The 15,943-nt window shown below is 48.2% G+C and overlaps 1 protein-coding gene across 1 annotated transcript in view; it reads right to left on the bottom strand.

The window, feature by feature from the left end:
• The window catches only part of LOC126528396 (regucalcin-like), a 29,710-nt gene extending 26,097 nt beyond the window's left edge, over positions 1–3,613 (bottom strand). The window contains exon 1 of the mRNA XM_050176288.3: positions 3,442–3,613. The gene's annotated coding sequence lies outside the window, so the exon portion shown is untranslated. The remainder of the gene's footprint in view (positions 1–3,441) is intronic.
• Between the last annotated feature and the right edge of the window lie 12,330 nt (positions 3,614–15,943).

Raw genomic sequence — 15,943 nt, forward strand, 5'->3', positions numbered from 1 at the left:
GGCCATCGGTAAGGTGCAGCCGCGAGCGGTGAACCGCTGTGGTGATCAACAGCGGACCACTTGTAGGTCATTTACGTTCACGAAAAGAGGGCTTCATTAAAATAAAAAGTATATCGCACGTTCAACAACAACAGCAGCGACAAAAAAGAATGAACGTCATATGACATACGGCGCAGCGCTCGAAGAAGTTACGGTAACATAAGTATAAACAAACATATACTTAATTTCACAAGAATGCACCATCTCTTACTAACTCTGAAAAGAAAAAGCTGGCAAGCAAATGAGAACACGTCCCGGCGCCCTCAGAAAACAGAGCCCGTCAGCGCAGCCTGAAGGACCGCTTGGAATATGGATAAACACTAAAAGGATTTCTCGCTGTATCGCGTATACACGCTGGTATTCATAGCACAAGAAAGTTTGCGCACCCTAAACGTTTTCTGGTACGGGAAGACAATTCAACCCTGCAGTGCACGCAATTAACAGTTTTTTATGCCCCTTTATTTCTGGACATGGAGAGTCCATTTCTAATATCCAATAATTTATTGTAATTCCTCTGCGACACCATTCAGGAAAATACTAAAATTAGGCATGAAGATATTCAGGCCCTCTGAATGGGCGTTATATATAGCCTGCACTCTAGATAGAGGACCACAATAATCTGAAGGCTGAAAGGCGTGCGGTTTGATTGTGCCTTTCAGCGGAATGTAAAAGCGCACATTAGCAAGCAAGTGCGAGCAGTAGATTTTTCCATGCATTATTTTTGTGAGGGAAAAGAACATCCGATTTATTGCGCCTACAGGTGAGAGTAGTTAACGTGAGTGCCTGTATTAGCTCTATGGATATCGAGGGCTTTTGACTGAACCGATGTTTAAGTATAGATGTGAACTTTTCTTGCACATTTTCTACAAAGTCGCAATGTGAACTACAAGTGCAAACCACGGAGGCGTACTAAAGAACTGGAAGGCATATGCTCTTATATAAAGTTACATATGGCCCAGCTTGTTTGAATTTTCTCGTCAGCCGACATACTATACCGAGCGTTCGAAGTTCACGCTACCTCGTCTGTTGAGCGTGGGGCGAGAAACTCAGAGAGCTATCGAAGTACACTCCAAGGTGCTTCGTTCCCTGAGCTCTTGGCAGGAGAACGTCTTTAACGCTATAGGGAAATGAAGTCCTGCTAGTCATCCGCGTAAAGCTTACAACTTTCGTTTTTGATGCATTTATGGCAAGCTTGTTTTCAGCGTACCACGACGCAAAATTTGGAATTTCCTTCTGAAGAGCGGCGCAATCATTAACGTTTTGTACCCTTTGAAAGGTTTCGCCTCATCAGCATACAACAACATTGAAGAGTTTTGAATGGCTGTCGAAAAGTCGTTACTAAATATAGAGAAAAGAAGAGGGTCCAAGACAGACCCTTGAGGAACTCCACTTGTAACCGCATAAAGTTCTGACGACTGGCCATTTACGCTAACGTAGCAGTACCGGTCGCGTAGGCAGCTTCTTGTCAGCGCTGTGACAGAGTGGTGCCGATCAAGTAGTGCCAACTTTTGAAGGAGTATTTTGTGGCATACGACATCAAACGCCTTACTGTAGTCAAAATAAATGACATCCAGTTGTCCTTTCTTATAGACTGCTTGAGAGGCATGCATCATGAAGCTAACGAGGTTGGTAGTTGTGGAGCGTCCCGATACGAAGCCATGCTGCTGAGGAATGATAGCATTGTTAACAGAGGATGAGTGCAGAGTTGACTCGAATAATTTAGGTGCTGCGCATAGGAGACAAATTGGCCTGTAGTTACTCGCAGCAGTTTTTACCCCTGATTTAAGGACGGAAACGACCCGTGCTGTTTTCCAAGCCTTTAGAAATGTGTTCGTCCTTAAAGCAGAATTAAAACTACAAGTAAGCTCTGGAACAAGCAAGGACCTGTACGTCTTAATGAAAGCAGTAAGAATCTCATCAGGGCCACACTAAAAAGACGGTTTTAAGCGTTTGATGCTCTTAAAGACAAGGTCCCCTGAGACCGATAGACTTGCATCCAGGGAAGGGTGCTTGGAAAGCTAACTCCGTCACTGTACCCTTCAGTGTATACAGACCCGAAGTGTAGGGCGAACGCGCCCGCGACATCTGGGACAGGTTGGCCGTCAGCACGAAGTAGAGAGATATCTTGTTTCGTATTGTTTGATGCCTGTGCACGAACATGTCTCCAAAAACACTCTGAATTTTTAGAAGTACTAGCTTCCACATGTGCTATATACGGATGGAATGATCCCGCTTGTAAAGGCGTTTAGAGAGTGACCTGTGCATTTTAAGATCTATATTCCAGTGTTCTTGATTTGTACGCGGTGCCTTCCTGCGAGCACGGTATTTTAACTTCATAGTTGTTTTCAGTTCAGCAGAAAGCCAGTGGGGAAATTGAGAGCATTTAGCATGTTTTAGTGGCATAAAGTTCTTCATTCCATCGTGAATAATATTAGTGAATGCCGTGACTTGGCCATTAACATCTCTTGGTTCTACTACTGAAGACGAGTCCGCATTATTAAGATAGCGGTGAAGACCCACGTAATCTCCGCTTGGGAAATTAAAAGATCGAGGTGTTGCTGTATCCTTTAATCTCCTGCTACTAGGTATCGTGAATTGTAATGAAATATGAAGTGAGGGATGATATTTATCTGGCTTAACAAGGGGAAAGTCGCCACAGGACACATTCACAGCTTCTGCGTTACTAAGGTATAGGCGTAGTACATTGCCACAAGAGTTCAGAGTATTGTTAAATTGGCGTAGAGATGTAAAGTATATAAGACCAAGTAACGAGTTGCACATCAACGCAACTTAAAAATTCCCTGTTAATAGCCTATTGCTACCAGAACCAAAAATCTACGCCCAGACACATTCCGTAGCGCATTCTAAAGCAGGGCGCCGAACTGATCTGAATGACTAATTTATCGCAATCAGGACCCCACCGCCCATTGATTTCGGTGAAGAAGGATCGCAGTCTAATAAACATAATAATAAGAATAAGAATATTACGAATAAGAATTAAGAACAATAATCTCTTGCGCTATTAAGACACACTTGCGTGGCTGCAAACTCGCCCGAATATAATGTCTTAATTTTTTTCCTGTCGAGTGAATGCTCATGTAGAAGAAAGAAAATATTAAAAGCACTGCGCCTTAGCCTCTAATATCGGTACGAATGCTTTACACTGCCTGAAGTTTATTACGGTGCGGTAGGCCACTGGAGTGTTAGCTCTGTGTATTATCCGGTTAAACACTGTTGTCGTCTGCTAGCAGCGTTGCAGACGCCGTACACCTCCCCGGTGTCGTGGTATTCGTTCACGACAAATACGTTCACGGACAAGCTCAAGCTATCCATCTAAAACTACGCGGCGGATACTTATCACACCGCCCCGCCGCCACTACTCACGGGTAGGCAGAACCTCACCTAAATGATATGCGATGTACCACTCGACGAAGGGAGCCCGACGCTGGCAGCTCGTTAGGTAGCAAACGTGGAACCGCGTGCGTCCTGGGACTCGACTGTCGATGTGGGAACCCGGGTCGGTTGCTGGTGGATCACGAGGCACGGCTGCAGCAGCTGTGAACGTGCCCGACTGTCCTCGCTTCCTTGCTCAGACCGGATACTGATCGCAATGCACCGCCCAACACAGACTGACACAGGGATGCATGAAGCAAAAGAAAGAAAGAAACACTTTTATTTTGCATAACCTGCTTGATGCAATAAGGAGAATAAATATTTTACGTTCATCCGTGTGCAAGCAGAGAACCGCGCACGCATTCATAAAATTTACCGCTAAACGAGAAGAAAGGAAAACCAGGGATCAGAGTTTTGTTAGGTAGCGACCAATGTGAAGCCCTCACAAAATGAAGTCAAGGGAAGCACAGGGGATGTTAATTAGGGGTTTAACCAACCGTAGCCGCTTAGTGGCTTTAGTGTTGCGCTACTAAGCATAAGGTAGCGGAATCAAATCGCGGCCATGTCTGCCGCATTTCAATGGGAGCGAAACGCAAAAACACTCGTGTATTTAGATTTAGGTGTCGCGTTAAAGAATACCAGGTGGTCAAAATTAATCCAGAGTCCCCCAGTACGGCGTGCCTCATAATCAGATCTTGGCCATTGCGTGGGCTTGTGAGAATTTCGGCACCTATGTATTCGGGCAGACTTCTCAAGTTGAAACTGACCATAAGCCATTAGTGCCACTCTTCTCGATAAAAGTCTTGACGAACTGACTCAAATTTGCAGCGCCTGAGAATGCGCATCTTCACAATATCACAAGCCCCAGGCCAAGAGCTGTACGCGTCTGATGCCCTGTCAAGGAAGCTCCTCACAGAACGCTGCATTAAAGAGGTTACTGAGACAGCTGCAGAGGAGTACGGAATGCTTACGGTGGACCTCCTTCCCGCCTCCACCTCATTCCTGGAGCGCCTAGAGCAAGAGCTCTTGAGGGATCCCTGCAGATCAAGGATCATGGAGTACTGCGAAAAACATGGCCTGAGCGGCAGGCAGGTTGCCACCTGAAGCAAAGAAATTCAGGAACGTAGCGGCCGAGCTTTCAGTTATTCAAGGCCTACTCATAAGAAACAAACGGCTGACAGTTCCGCAAAGCCTGCAAATTGAATTCCTAGAGCGTCTACTCTGTGGTCACCAAGGCGCCATTCGATGCCGGGCAAGAGACTGTGTGGTAGCCAGGCAGCAGCAGAACACAAAACTAAATGAATCAGTGCCCCGAATGTTAGCACTACCAGAAACCTGCAACAGAACCCCTATTGCAAACAACCACCACTACCTACCTGATCGGCAATGACGACAGATAGAAGTTGATGTCTTTGAACACGAAGGCAAGAAGTACCCGGTTATCGTCGATTACCATACAAAGTTTTTCGAGCTCGAAAAGCATAATTGAAGCTCAGCAAAATGCGAGCTTCAATTGTGGAGTGTTTGGCCAGGTCTCTGCCAGACATCGGCAACCAGACGTGATTTGCTCGGACAACGGTCCGCAGCGTGAATTAAGGAAATTCTCGCAGTTCGTAAATGAATGGGCGATCAAACTGGTGACTTCCAGTTCGTACTAGCCTCAGAGCAATCGCGAAGCGCAAAGGGTGGTCCAGTCCGCAAAGAACCTGATGAGAGGGAGCCCAAATATTTCGCAAACACTCTTGGCCCACCGAACACATGAACCAGAAGGCTTTTCCCCAGAGGAGCTTCTCACAGGTAGGAAGCTCCGGTCAACCCTTTCTACGGCGCGGAGAAAGCTGAAACCTGGCTGGTGTCACAATAAAAAATACCGGCAAAGGTATAAGAAACAAAGTTAACAAGAAGCATCCAACAACACTCAGCGCCACCATGCTAGATAAGAAAGGAACCTGCTGTCCAAGACAAACGTGTGGATATAGGCAGATGCTGCCTCGCAGGAAATTGTTCAAGAGGAAGCAGGGCTACCTCGTTCGTACCTCGTGGAAACGGACAAGTGGCGGTGTGACGGACTAAACACCACCTCCAGCCAGTGGGCGGAGAAAATGCCAGCCAACCAGTTACCCATGTAGGAATATCTAATACCCGAAGCGGCCGAGCATCCCGATGTTCAACTCTCTACGGACCGTTCTTCTAGACCGCAACTCTTAGGAGCCCGTTCCTGTAACGAGCATCGGCGTCGGCGTCCGCGTCCGTCGTAACCGAGTGAACGAGTACAGCGAAGGATGAAAGAGCGAACGCGGAACGCAGTGAGGGATGAAACACGGCGATAGTGAAGAGAGAGCGAATAGGAAAGAAGAGGAGGGTGGCAGCGGAACCATGATGCGGAAAGCGGAGGACGAGGGTACGGCGAAATCGTGAGAACAGCGCAGTGCCGCGCAAGACGGATTCTGCGGCGACGATGGCTACGAGGTGGCGCCAGAGTAGCGCGAATCGTCTGTTTAACGATGACGACATCGATACCATGTATGGAAACACAGTGCTGCATGAGCGGAGGTTTGTCTGTGCCGGCTGCTGCGGATCACGCCCACGCGTCACCCAAAGCGCTGCCTCTCGCTACCTCCCGATTAGCGCGGCAGGCGCGCCACACTTCGCTCCGTTTGCAACGTGCCTCACGAGACTGATTGTCCGCGCCAGCCAATATCTTGCGAAATGAAAACGCGTATAGAGATGCGCTCAAATGTCGCATTAGGGAGTATCGTAATCGTCGGTGAATTTTTTTGAAGCCAAGAAAAAGGAAGTGTCGTATAAACGTGCATGGCACGCAGCGAACGGTGTTTTCAACACAGTGTCGGGCACCATGCAAATGGGGAAGACAGCGCAGAAACACATTCTTCAACAGTGTCTCGATATCAGTCGTCACAGCCGGCAATTCCGAAGCGTGTTTGTCGTAAACCGACTCGTCTTACTCGACAGATGTAACAGCACACGACACTACGTGCCATCATCATCATCATCATCTATTTAATTCCACTGCAGGACAACTGCCTCTCCCGCCTATCTCCAATTATCCCTGTCTTGCGCTAGCTGATTCCGAGCTGTGTTTACAAATTGCATCACCCCCCTAATTTTCTGCCGACTTCTACTGCACTTGTCTTCTCTTGGTACCCATTCTGTAACTCTAATGGTCCATCGGTTGCCTGCGCTAGGCATTACACGGCCTGCCCAAAGGGAGAGAGAGAGAGAAAGAGAGAGAGTGAACTTTAATGAGCACCAGCAGTTTAGTCGGCTGGGCCTAGGCCTCTCACGATGGGACGTGGAGGTCTTGCCTCTTGGCCGCTTCGTATGCCTGCTGGGTCGCCCAGAGTTGGTCGTCGAGATGGGAGCTGCGCAGGGCGGCGTGTCATCTCGACGAGAGGGTCACGGGATTAAGGTCTGGGTATTGATGTTTGCACTCCCATAGCATGTGGGGGAGTGTTGCTGATTGAGTTTTACAGATCTTGCACGTCTGGCTCGGGTAGAACTCAATTCCTTTTCTCTTAATTTCAGCTAGAATATCAGCCACCGCTCACTTCCTGTCTCGTAACCACCTTACGCCTAACATTATTACTTCGATATCGCCCCTTTCGCGGTCCTTAACTTGTTCTGGAGCTTTGTTGAACTTCCATGTTTCTGCCCCACACGTTAGCATCAGTAGAATACAATGATTGTACATTTTCCATTTCCACGATTGTGGTATGCTCCCCGTCATGATATAGTAATGCCTCGTGCACGTGTATGCACTTCGTATCATTCTTATTCCGTAAATTTCCTTTTCATTATCAGGGTCATCTGTTAGTAATTGGCCCCCATGAAAGTACTCCTTCACAGACTCACGAGGCTGACTGGCGATCATGAAACACTGTTCCCTTGCCACGACACACAGCATTGTCTGAACATTGTCCACGCTCGAGACGATGTCAACCACAGTTGCAGTGCATTCGCCACGGCTGTGGGAGGCAAGTACTGCCTCTACTGCCAGTAAACCTGCCTCTACTCCGGTAAATTAGGTGCTGGTACTGGTATTCGGTCATATGGGACCTCAACGCTTGGAAAAGGGTGTTTGCCTTTAACCACAAGGCGTCTCCACCTCAATAGGTGCAGTTGGAGCGCCACATGGGAAGTGACCGTCATGGAAGAGGCCCAAACATCACATCGTCTTTTTTTTTTTTTTTGTGCTCGCCAATGTTTTGACGGTAATTTAGGGCGCAGGCGGCTTTCCAAGCGCACCACCCCTGAAGGAAGCCGAACGCCAGACCCGGGGCACACTTGCGCCAATTTGAACCAGTGGGTGCCCGGCGGCGGTGGGCATCGAACCCACAACCTTCCGCAGCTGATCCTACTCTTACACTTTCTTGGTTAACATTTGTTTCAATTCGTGTCCATTGTTGCTGAACAGCACAATGTCATCTGATAAGCCAAGGTTGCCGAGATGTTCACCGTTGATCCTCACTCCTAAGACGTCCCAATCCAATACCTTGAGTACTTCTAAGCACACAGTGGATAGCATTGATGCGATTGTGTCTCCCCGCCTGACTCCTTTCTTGTTAGGTAATTTTATGCTTTTCTTGTGTAGGACCAACGTCGCTTAGGAGTATTTGTAGATATATTCCAAGATATTTATGCACACCTCCTGTACTATATGATTGCTCAATGCTTCCATGACTGCTAGTACCTCTACTAAATCAAATGCCTTTTCATATTCTATGAAAGGCACATAGAGAGGTTGGTTGTACATGGATTCGATCCATTGTTGAATATTCCTTACTGAAGCAGGCCTGCTCTCTTGGTTGGTTAAAATGTTGCCTTCATTAAATTGGAAATTCGCTTGAATATATTATACAGTACTGAAAGCAAGCTAACGGGCCCATAATAATCGAATTCTTTAACATTTCTCTTATTAATTATTAGTATAATGTTCTAATTTTTTGTGCTCTCTGGTACAATTGAAGTCGTGAGGCATTGAGTATAAAGAGCGTACCTATAGCATAGACAAATATAAAATTAGTTTTTGGCTCAAGCTTAAACGTTGGCACGCAAGACACGCCCGGATTAAGTTGAGCATCTCAACCCCAAAGTGACAGACTACAAGCATAGATCGCTACACGCCCATGCGGCATTTTTTCTCCGGGTTCATGAACGACGCCTTCTCGCACCCGAACACGAGTGAAAAGCCACTGCTGTGACGAAGCGGTATATTGCACAGGCGTTCACCGTCCGGCTCCCCGCAAAGCACGTAGCAGAAAAATGAGAAGAAGAGCTCTTCATCCGCGAGGAAGCCGGCACTGGCATCTTGAGGTCCGATGGCCGAGCCGGAGGAGGATTTCGCCACACTCACAGTTTTCAGAGCAGACCATGCCACATCGACGGAAGCGACGGCACCATGAATTTCCAGGTCCGACAATCCCATACCAGTGCCGGGAAAGAGGCACTGCTGGTTCTCAGCGTAGACATTAGCGGGGTCACCTGGGCTGCTCGTCCCGACGTGATCGTAAAAAAGTGCCGCCGCCAAGCGCGCTCCGACTCCTGCCATGAGCACCGCAGCGCTGACATTGGCCGCGTAGAAGGGTTCCTCCATATGCGCCAGACCCAGGCGGAAGTGGCGAAACCTGCCAGTGGCGCGTCCGATGTCTTCATTCAAGGACTCCCAGAGTGACGCTCCCGTTGGCGACTTGCCGCCAGCAGAGGCGAAGGCAGCGTGCTCCATCCAGTTGTGTAGAGCGCTGTCCGTCTCGCGTGGATAACGGTCATAGGAACTGGCCGACGTGCTCGTGTTCAGGCCGTTCAAGCTAGACAGGGCCAATTCAAAGTTCTTGTGCCTGCCAGATGGCGCCGATGAGTTATTGGTGGCTGCGCCTGGATTGATGGCGCCGAGCGTAACGTCGCCACGCCGAAGCGTCCCGGAGAAGGCCTCGTGGACAAGCGTGGCCACTCGTCGGATGTCCACAACTTCGTGGCTCAGCGGCTGGTGGAAATAGGCATCTATGGCGGTGCCGTAGAATCTGTAGGCGTCCGAGAAGCACCTGTCGTAGATGGACTCGGTGGCGAGTTCTCGACTTCCTCCGAGCAGGCTTGCCAGAAGGTCGGCGCTCGTGTAGTCGACGAGTGCCTGCACGCAGAGGCCTCCGACGATGTCGTTGGTCACGTGCTCACCATGCTTAGCGTGTACCTCGAATAGGGCAGAGAAAACGTCGATGCTCTGGATGGCCACGCCACCTCGGAGATCGTCTTGGTCGTCCACGAGCGAGATGTTGAAGTACCGCTTCGTCAGGGCGTCCCAGCGAACCTTCGACACCGAAGGCGTGTACTGGAGAAAGAAAGAAGCGTTGGCGTTTCTGGTGACGTAATCGGACGCCCTCTGGCAGCGTTCAAAAAAGTCGTCCAAGTAACCGAAGTGACTGACGAGTTCTTTCAGCCTGGTTTCGCTGACCGCTAAGTCTAGCGTCTCGTAGGTTAGGTGCAGGTGGTCGAGGAGCCTGCCCGACCGTCGAAGTCTCGCCAGCGCCCTCGCATGACCGAGGAAACGCGAGGGCAGGCCGAAGAAGAGAGTTGGGGCCCTAGATGTGGATGTCACAAGTTGATCCGTCTCCAGGACAGCGACGTGGACAGCGACGTGGAAAGCGACGGGGATGAACACCCGTCTCGCCATGTAGAACAGCGCTCCGAGGAAGTCTGGACGTTCGCTGCGCCTTGGCCAAGTGATGTTGCCCCTTTTAAGGACCTCCTTGATCTCGGGCGCCCTCGGCACTTTGATAATGTCCAAGCACGTCTGCGTTTTATAGTTTGAGCGTGAAATTTAGACTAAGGAAAATGTATCTGGATCGTTAAGCATGGTAAAAGTAAAGCAATAGAAATAACCGGCCTTTATGAATTGTATACGCGATGAAAAAAGTTACTTGATAGATTCTAATTAGGTCAACGTAATACCCAGGTAAATTTAATATCAGCTTTTTATTCAAGCTCTTATTTCGTCGCGAATATGTAAAAGAGCTGCCACTCATTCATATTGTTGACCATTTTAGTGATTAAAGAAAAGCGGTAGTTTCTTAAAGAAGGCGAATCCTTGACGGCGATTGGAAGCCTTGATCGGTGCGCTGGGACTCCTCCACCGGTATTCAATATTTACAAAGGTACGACATATTAAGGAATTTTGGTACTGCGTCATGACGATAAGTAAGCATCACGCAAGCGCTCTGCAAAACGTGGCAGCGCGTGTCGCCAAAGGGTTTTCGTAAATGTGATGGCTCATGTAGGTAAACGCACGTAAGCCTGCAGCGCCATTCAGAAGAGAAAAAATAAAAGCACTTAGACGTTGTGAGCTCTGCGTGCGCATTTCATCTTTTTCATCTGTGCAGACTCATCGTCAAGTTGTCTACGGTCAAGCCAAGCCAATCCAAACGTGCTGCATGGATCCCTAGCCGGATTACGGCACAAGAGCCGCCATTTCGTGAAAACAAAGAGTGTCGCGCTGTCACGAGCAAACGAGAACGACGAGATCAGCACTCGAGCACCCACCCCTTCCCCCCGCAGCACTGCCATCAGTTTTAAAGAATGCGTACGCGGCGGCCACGTGCGCATCACGTACCGTTTGTGCTGCGTCGTGCACGTGCGCACTATACAAAACGTAGCGTATGCAACGTACGCAGTAGCAAAACTGTCTATTGGCGCGACGCAACATGCAAGGCGAATACTGCTGGGTAGAAGGAAGAGCGCCCTGGCAGCTACGAAGCGTCCCACAACACTGGCGTAATCAAGAGCGCCGTCAGTGGCGAAGCAGCAAGCGCACCTCAGTGATGCATGTGATCAGACCGACGGTAAAAAATCGGCGTTGTGAAAGGCATTCTACGCGCTAGCCAGCACGCGGTAAATTCTTATGGGTGTCCTATTCCTCTCGCTGAGCTAATCGTCCGTGGCCTAATCGCTAGAGTATCGGGCTTCTGCGCTGGACGTTCCCTGTTGGAATCCGTCCATTGGAGAATTTTATTACTGCGATATCAATTCGGACACTGCAGGAACATTTTTGCCATCGCCGTCACCGTGATGTTCCATATGAAGTCCAAGGGCGATAACATCGTCGCCACGCGCAGCATGCTGCAGCTGCAATTGAAAGCGCGCGAGGGGAGCCGGCGATGGCGGCTAAATCTCGCGCACGCAAGGGAGGAAACACCGACGTCCGTCGCGCGAAAGGTCCCGGGGGACCCGGGGGGAGGGAGGGCTGTAGCGTTGTAATCCGGCAGCAACTGCGTATTGCAACCCGACGATCGTGGCTCCATCTCGCGCGTCAAGGGAAGAAAGTGGGGAGGAAACACGCCGTCTTCCGTCGCGAGCATGGCGCCAGGGGAATGTGGGGGAGAGGCGGCGACGCTGTGCTCCGGCAGCAACTCCGCATTGCGCGACAGCGCGCGCCCCATGTTGAAGGCGATCTGCGTCCGGGGCTGCGTCTATAGGTCTCCAGGTGCGACGGCGGCTCGTACTTTTGTGCGTGCTCGCCGCTGAGTTTGCGTTGAAGCCGATACACGGCACGAAAGTCACGCCGCTCGCTGCCGCGCTTCTTCACGCCAGCGCTGTGACAGCGTGTGTCCGCGGTCATCGAATGTGATGTGTTCAGGCTTGCCTGTGCTCGCTGGAATCGTGCTTGTTAATTTAGATAGTAAGTGAATGTCTGCACGTTCATACGGCTGATAAAACTGCTAGTTATACTTCGTACAGCTGTGCACGCATTTGCTACCGCAATCGATGCTTCGCCGTGCAGTATATATATATATATATATATATATATCCTGAACATCACGGTAACGATAGCGGCGAAAATTCGGTTGCAGCCTCCGTATCATTCAAGAAAACATAATATGAACAAAAAATCATTTGCATGGCAGCTTTTATTAAACTAACAAAGACATTCGATAGCACACATTATAATATCTATTTCGCTATGCTCGAGGAAAATCGTCATATGTGTTCCAGTGATTTCGCTACTAATAAACGGCACCCGTTGCTTCTATTTCTAATGTTTACATCCTGCACAAGACCTCAAATATGGGAGCGCCTCAGGGCTCTGTCCGGGGGCTACTTGTATTTTTCGTACAATAGGAATAATTTGCTTAATTAATTGGTGTAATGCCAACATGTTACCGAAGACTGCCCCCAAAACTAAACTTGCAGTCTCTTCACATGAACGAAATTTAGAATCCATGGGAACTATAATATTCTGCGCTCACTTTCTTTCGCCAAGATTGTTCTACATTTTCTTGGGCCTTAACTAGGCTCTATCATGATGATTCTATTGCTGACATAAATACGAAATTGGCGTAACAACTGCAGCACTCCTCAAATATAAGTGACTTCCTAAAAAAACTAATCTATTTTCTTGTAGATTTGTGAGGAATATCTTGTGAAGAACGCTGATCACAACCTTACGATCTACGCTACCACTAGAATTGCGCTGAATGGCTTTTATTTTTTTGACAGTCCAAACTAACTACCGTAAAGAAACTGCAATTAATTTGAGCTAAAGATGCTCAGCATAACAGCACCTGAAAGAAGGAAAGACAAGGGTGCTGACCTTTTCTCACGTCCGTTTATTTTGCGCTCTTTTCGCTCAAGTCTTGCAGCCCAAAGGCGTAAGCTTCAGATGTGCAATTCATTTCCATATCAATGTGAAAAACACTACAACTCAATAAAAATTGTAGAATCGTTTGAAATTTAAAACAGGATTAACTACGCGTACATAATACGGATAGAATACGACATAGTTCATTGTACCCGTTTTGATTTTCATTCAGTAGGGTGCTCTTGGATAAATTAAAGGACATTTTCCCTTGTGTTTGTAGGCAATTCATTTCCCTTATGCTGTGATCGATCTTATACTATTATGCGATAAGATAAAAACTTGTGATACTTCGCAACTTCGTCTTCTTTTTAATTTATTTACACTTACTTACCATTGTTCTTGTTCACTACGATATTACATATTTACATTTAAACTTTTACCAGGTCATTTATTTTAACGTTAAGAAACGTTTTTAAAATCAGCTGTGGCATTTAGCACGCGAAGAGGTGTACATGATATATACACTGCCAATTGACATGCGTAATCGGCTAATTCACAAAACTTCACTAATTACTTTTTCAGATAATTACTGTAGCGCAATTGCAGCAATACACGAAGGGAAGCCAGCGATTTTACAACATATATCCACTTGGAATGAATTTTGAAACTACCACCAACTTTGAGATATGCGCAGTCAAGCTTGCCGTAAAAATGCACTGTTGTTACACTTACATTTAACAAAACGACATTTAATGCAGTGAAGCTCAAAAGTTACTGGAACACCAATGGATTTCGTCGCAAAATTCAGGAACGCATTTCTCGAAACTGATGTCATCCTCAGAATTCGTTCTGAATTGATATGACATTGAGTCACCCACTACACTTCGTAAATTGCGATGTGTTGAGTGCAGTAATTAGCTTAAAATTTAATGAGTAAAATGCGTTAATTATTGGAACATTCAGAGTCATTTCTTTGTGCAAACACTATCTGCGTCTGAGACTAATCTAGCTGAACAAGTAGAATTGTTGTACATGTGACAGGTTAGATTTAAAAATTCCGTTAACGAGAAATAAAACACCCCATATAATGCTCAAACTGTATCTGTTTAAGAAGTTCACAACCAAATCATCAGAATTCTTACGCCGTCTATGATTCGCTAACGCCAAGACCCTACTACACGCCAACAATATCGGCACGTTTAGCGCAGGGTGAAGAACCAGACAGTAAAAAAACTGAAAATCACGGATTTAAATATTTGAATTCTGGGCTGTTACACGCCAAAATAAAGACTTCATAATGAGGCACACCGTGGTGGGGGACTGTGGAATAATTTTGGTCACCAGGGGATTTTTTAACGTGCCCCCAATGCACGGGGCAGCGGAGTTTTTGCACTTGGATCCCATCGAAATGCGGCAGCCACGCCGGGATCTGATCCCGTGACCTCGTGCTTAGCAGCGCAACACCATAGCCGCTAAGCCACCGCGGCCGGTTAATTTAATTATTTAGTCGGTGAACTTGTTCCCCCCCCCACTCACCCCCCCCCCCCCAAAGGAATTCACTGGCAATTACGAAACTCCGTAATGCGATATTTGAGCGCAGCTCTATGCTTGTTTTCAATTCGTGTGTCAATATCTTGTATTACAATTACTTATGTAGGTACACGGTTTATATTAGGGAGAGAACACTGAGTAGCGTAGCTACCGCGGACAATCTATCTTGTGCGGCAAATTGCAAACTGAACGAAACGTGGCGCGACTGCCTCGCTAATCAGGAGATCGCGAGGCAGCACGTGTGTCACGCGCGGGCGCGATTCCCAGACGCCGCCGCAGACAGACCTCCGCTCATGCAGCACTTTGTTTTCGTACAGACGACGTGCGCTACTGTGGCGCCATAGCGTAGCCATCGCCGCCGCAAAGCCAATCTTGCACGGCACTACGCTTTTCTTCTCACGTATTCGTTCCACCAACGACGAGATCGACCCTTCGTCGCGGGGAAGACGTGCAACCAGTGTCAGCGGAGAGAACACCTAAGGGAGCGTCGCATCGGGTCTTACTAGTAGCCGCTCGCCATCGCCCCTTGCACGAGCTGTGATCCCCTTCACACACGCCTGTACCGCGCATTGACCTTAGCAGCTGACGCCCCGGACAAGCGTAGCCCTCCCCACCTCACGCAACCCTGCCCACCCCCCTCGGAAGCGCAGATGAGATCACCCACCCGGCTGCAGATGCCGTGGCCACAGAGAACAAATGTCAACAAGATGGGACACTCGACGAAAACTGGCAACAGGAAATACGTCACGCTAATATTAATGTCGACCGCTTGCTGCCGCGAGCATCGGGGAAAAAAATTTGAAAGGAAGTTAACAGACACAGTTTTATTCTTTTTATTCTTTCCCGGCAAAACTAAAGATATGTGCGCATAAATTAGGTTATATATTGCGACTTAGTTTTGCTACGTTACCTAGCGACAGGCCAATGACGCGCCAGGTGCATGCGTCATGCGTCAGACGCGCCGTCGACGCGAGCGAGGCGGGCTGCGCATGTGAGCACTGACCTGTTCGACGACCTGTTTTCCTTTTTTTTTTATTTAGCCTCGTTTTTTGGGGCTCCCGGCGTATTCTTGCGTTCCTTGACAGTCTGCGACGCATTTCGAGCAATTTAGGCTTACGGCACGGAACCTTGTGACGCAGTTAGCGAAGAACAGCCCAGCCTTGCTTCCGCAGTTAATTTGAGTTAATGACTCCCGCTGGGAGATGTATGCGATGCTTTCTGTGAATCCTGCATTATTGTGACTAATTTTGGTAGTTTTTGGGCGTGCTCGCCGCGCCTCGTGTTGTGATACGCAGTTAGCGAAAAGCAGCACGGCCGTGTGACGCAGTTTTCAGCGTGTGCTGAGTGTTACTGGGACAAGTTCGTGACGTTTTC

This window comes from Dermacentor andersoni, chromosome 9, assembly GCF_023375885.2.
Source record: "Dermacentor andersoni chromosome 9, qqDerAnde1_hic_scaffold, whole genome shotgun sequence".
Lineage (NCBI taxonomy): Eukaryota > Metazoa > Arthropoda > Arachnida > Ixodida > Ixodidae > Dermacentor > Dermacentor andersoni.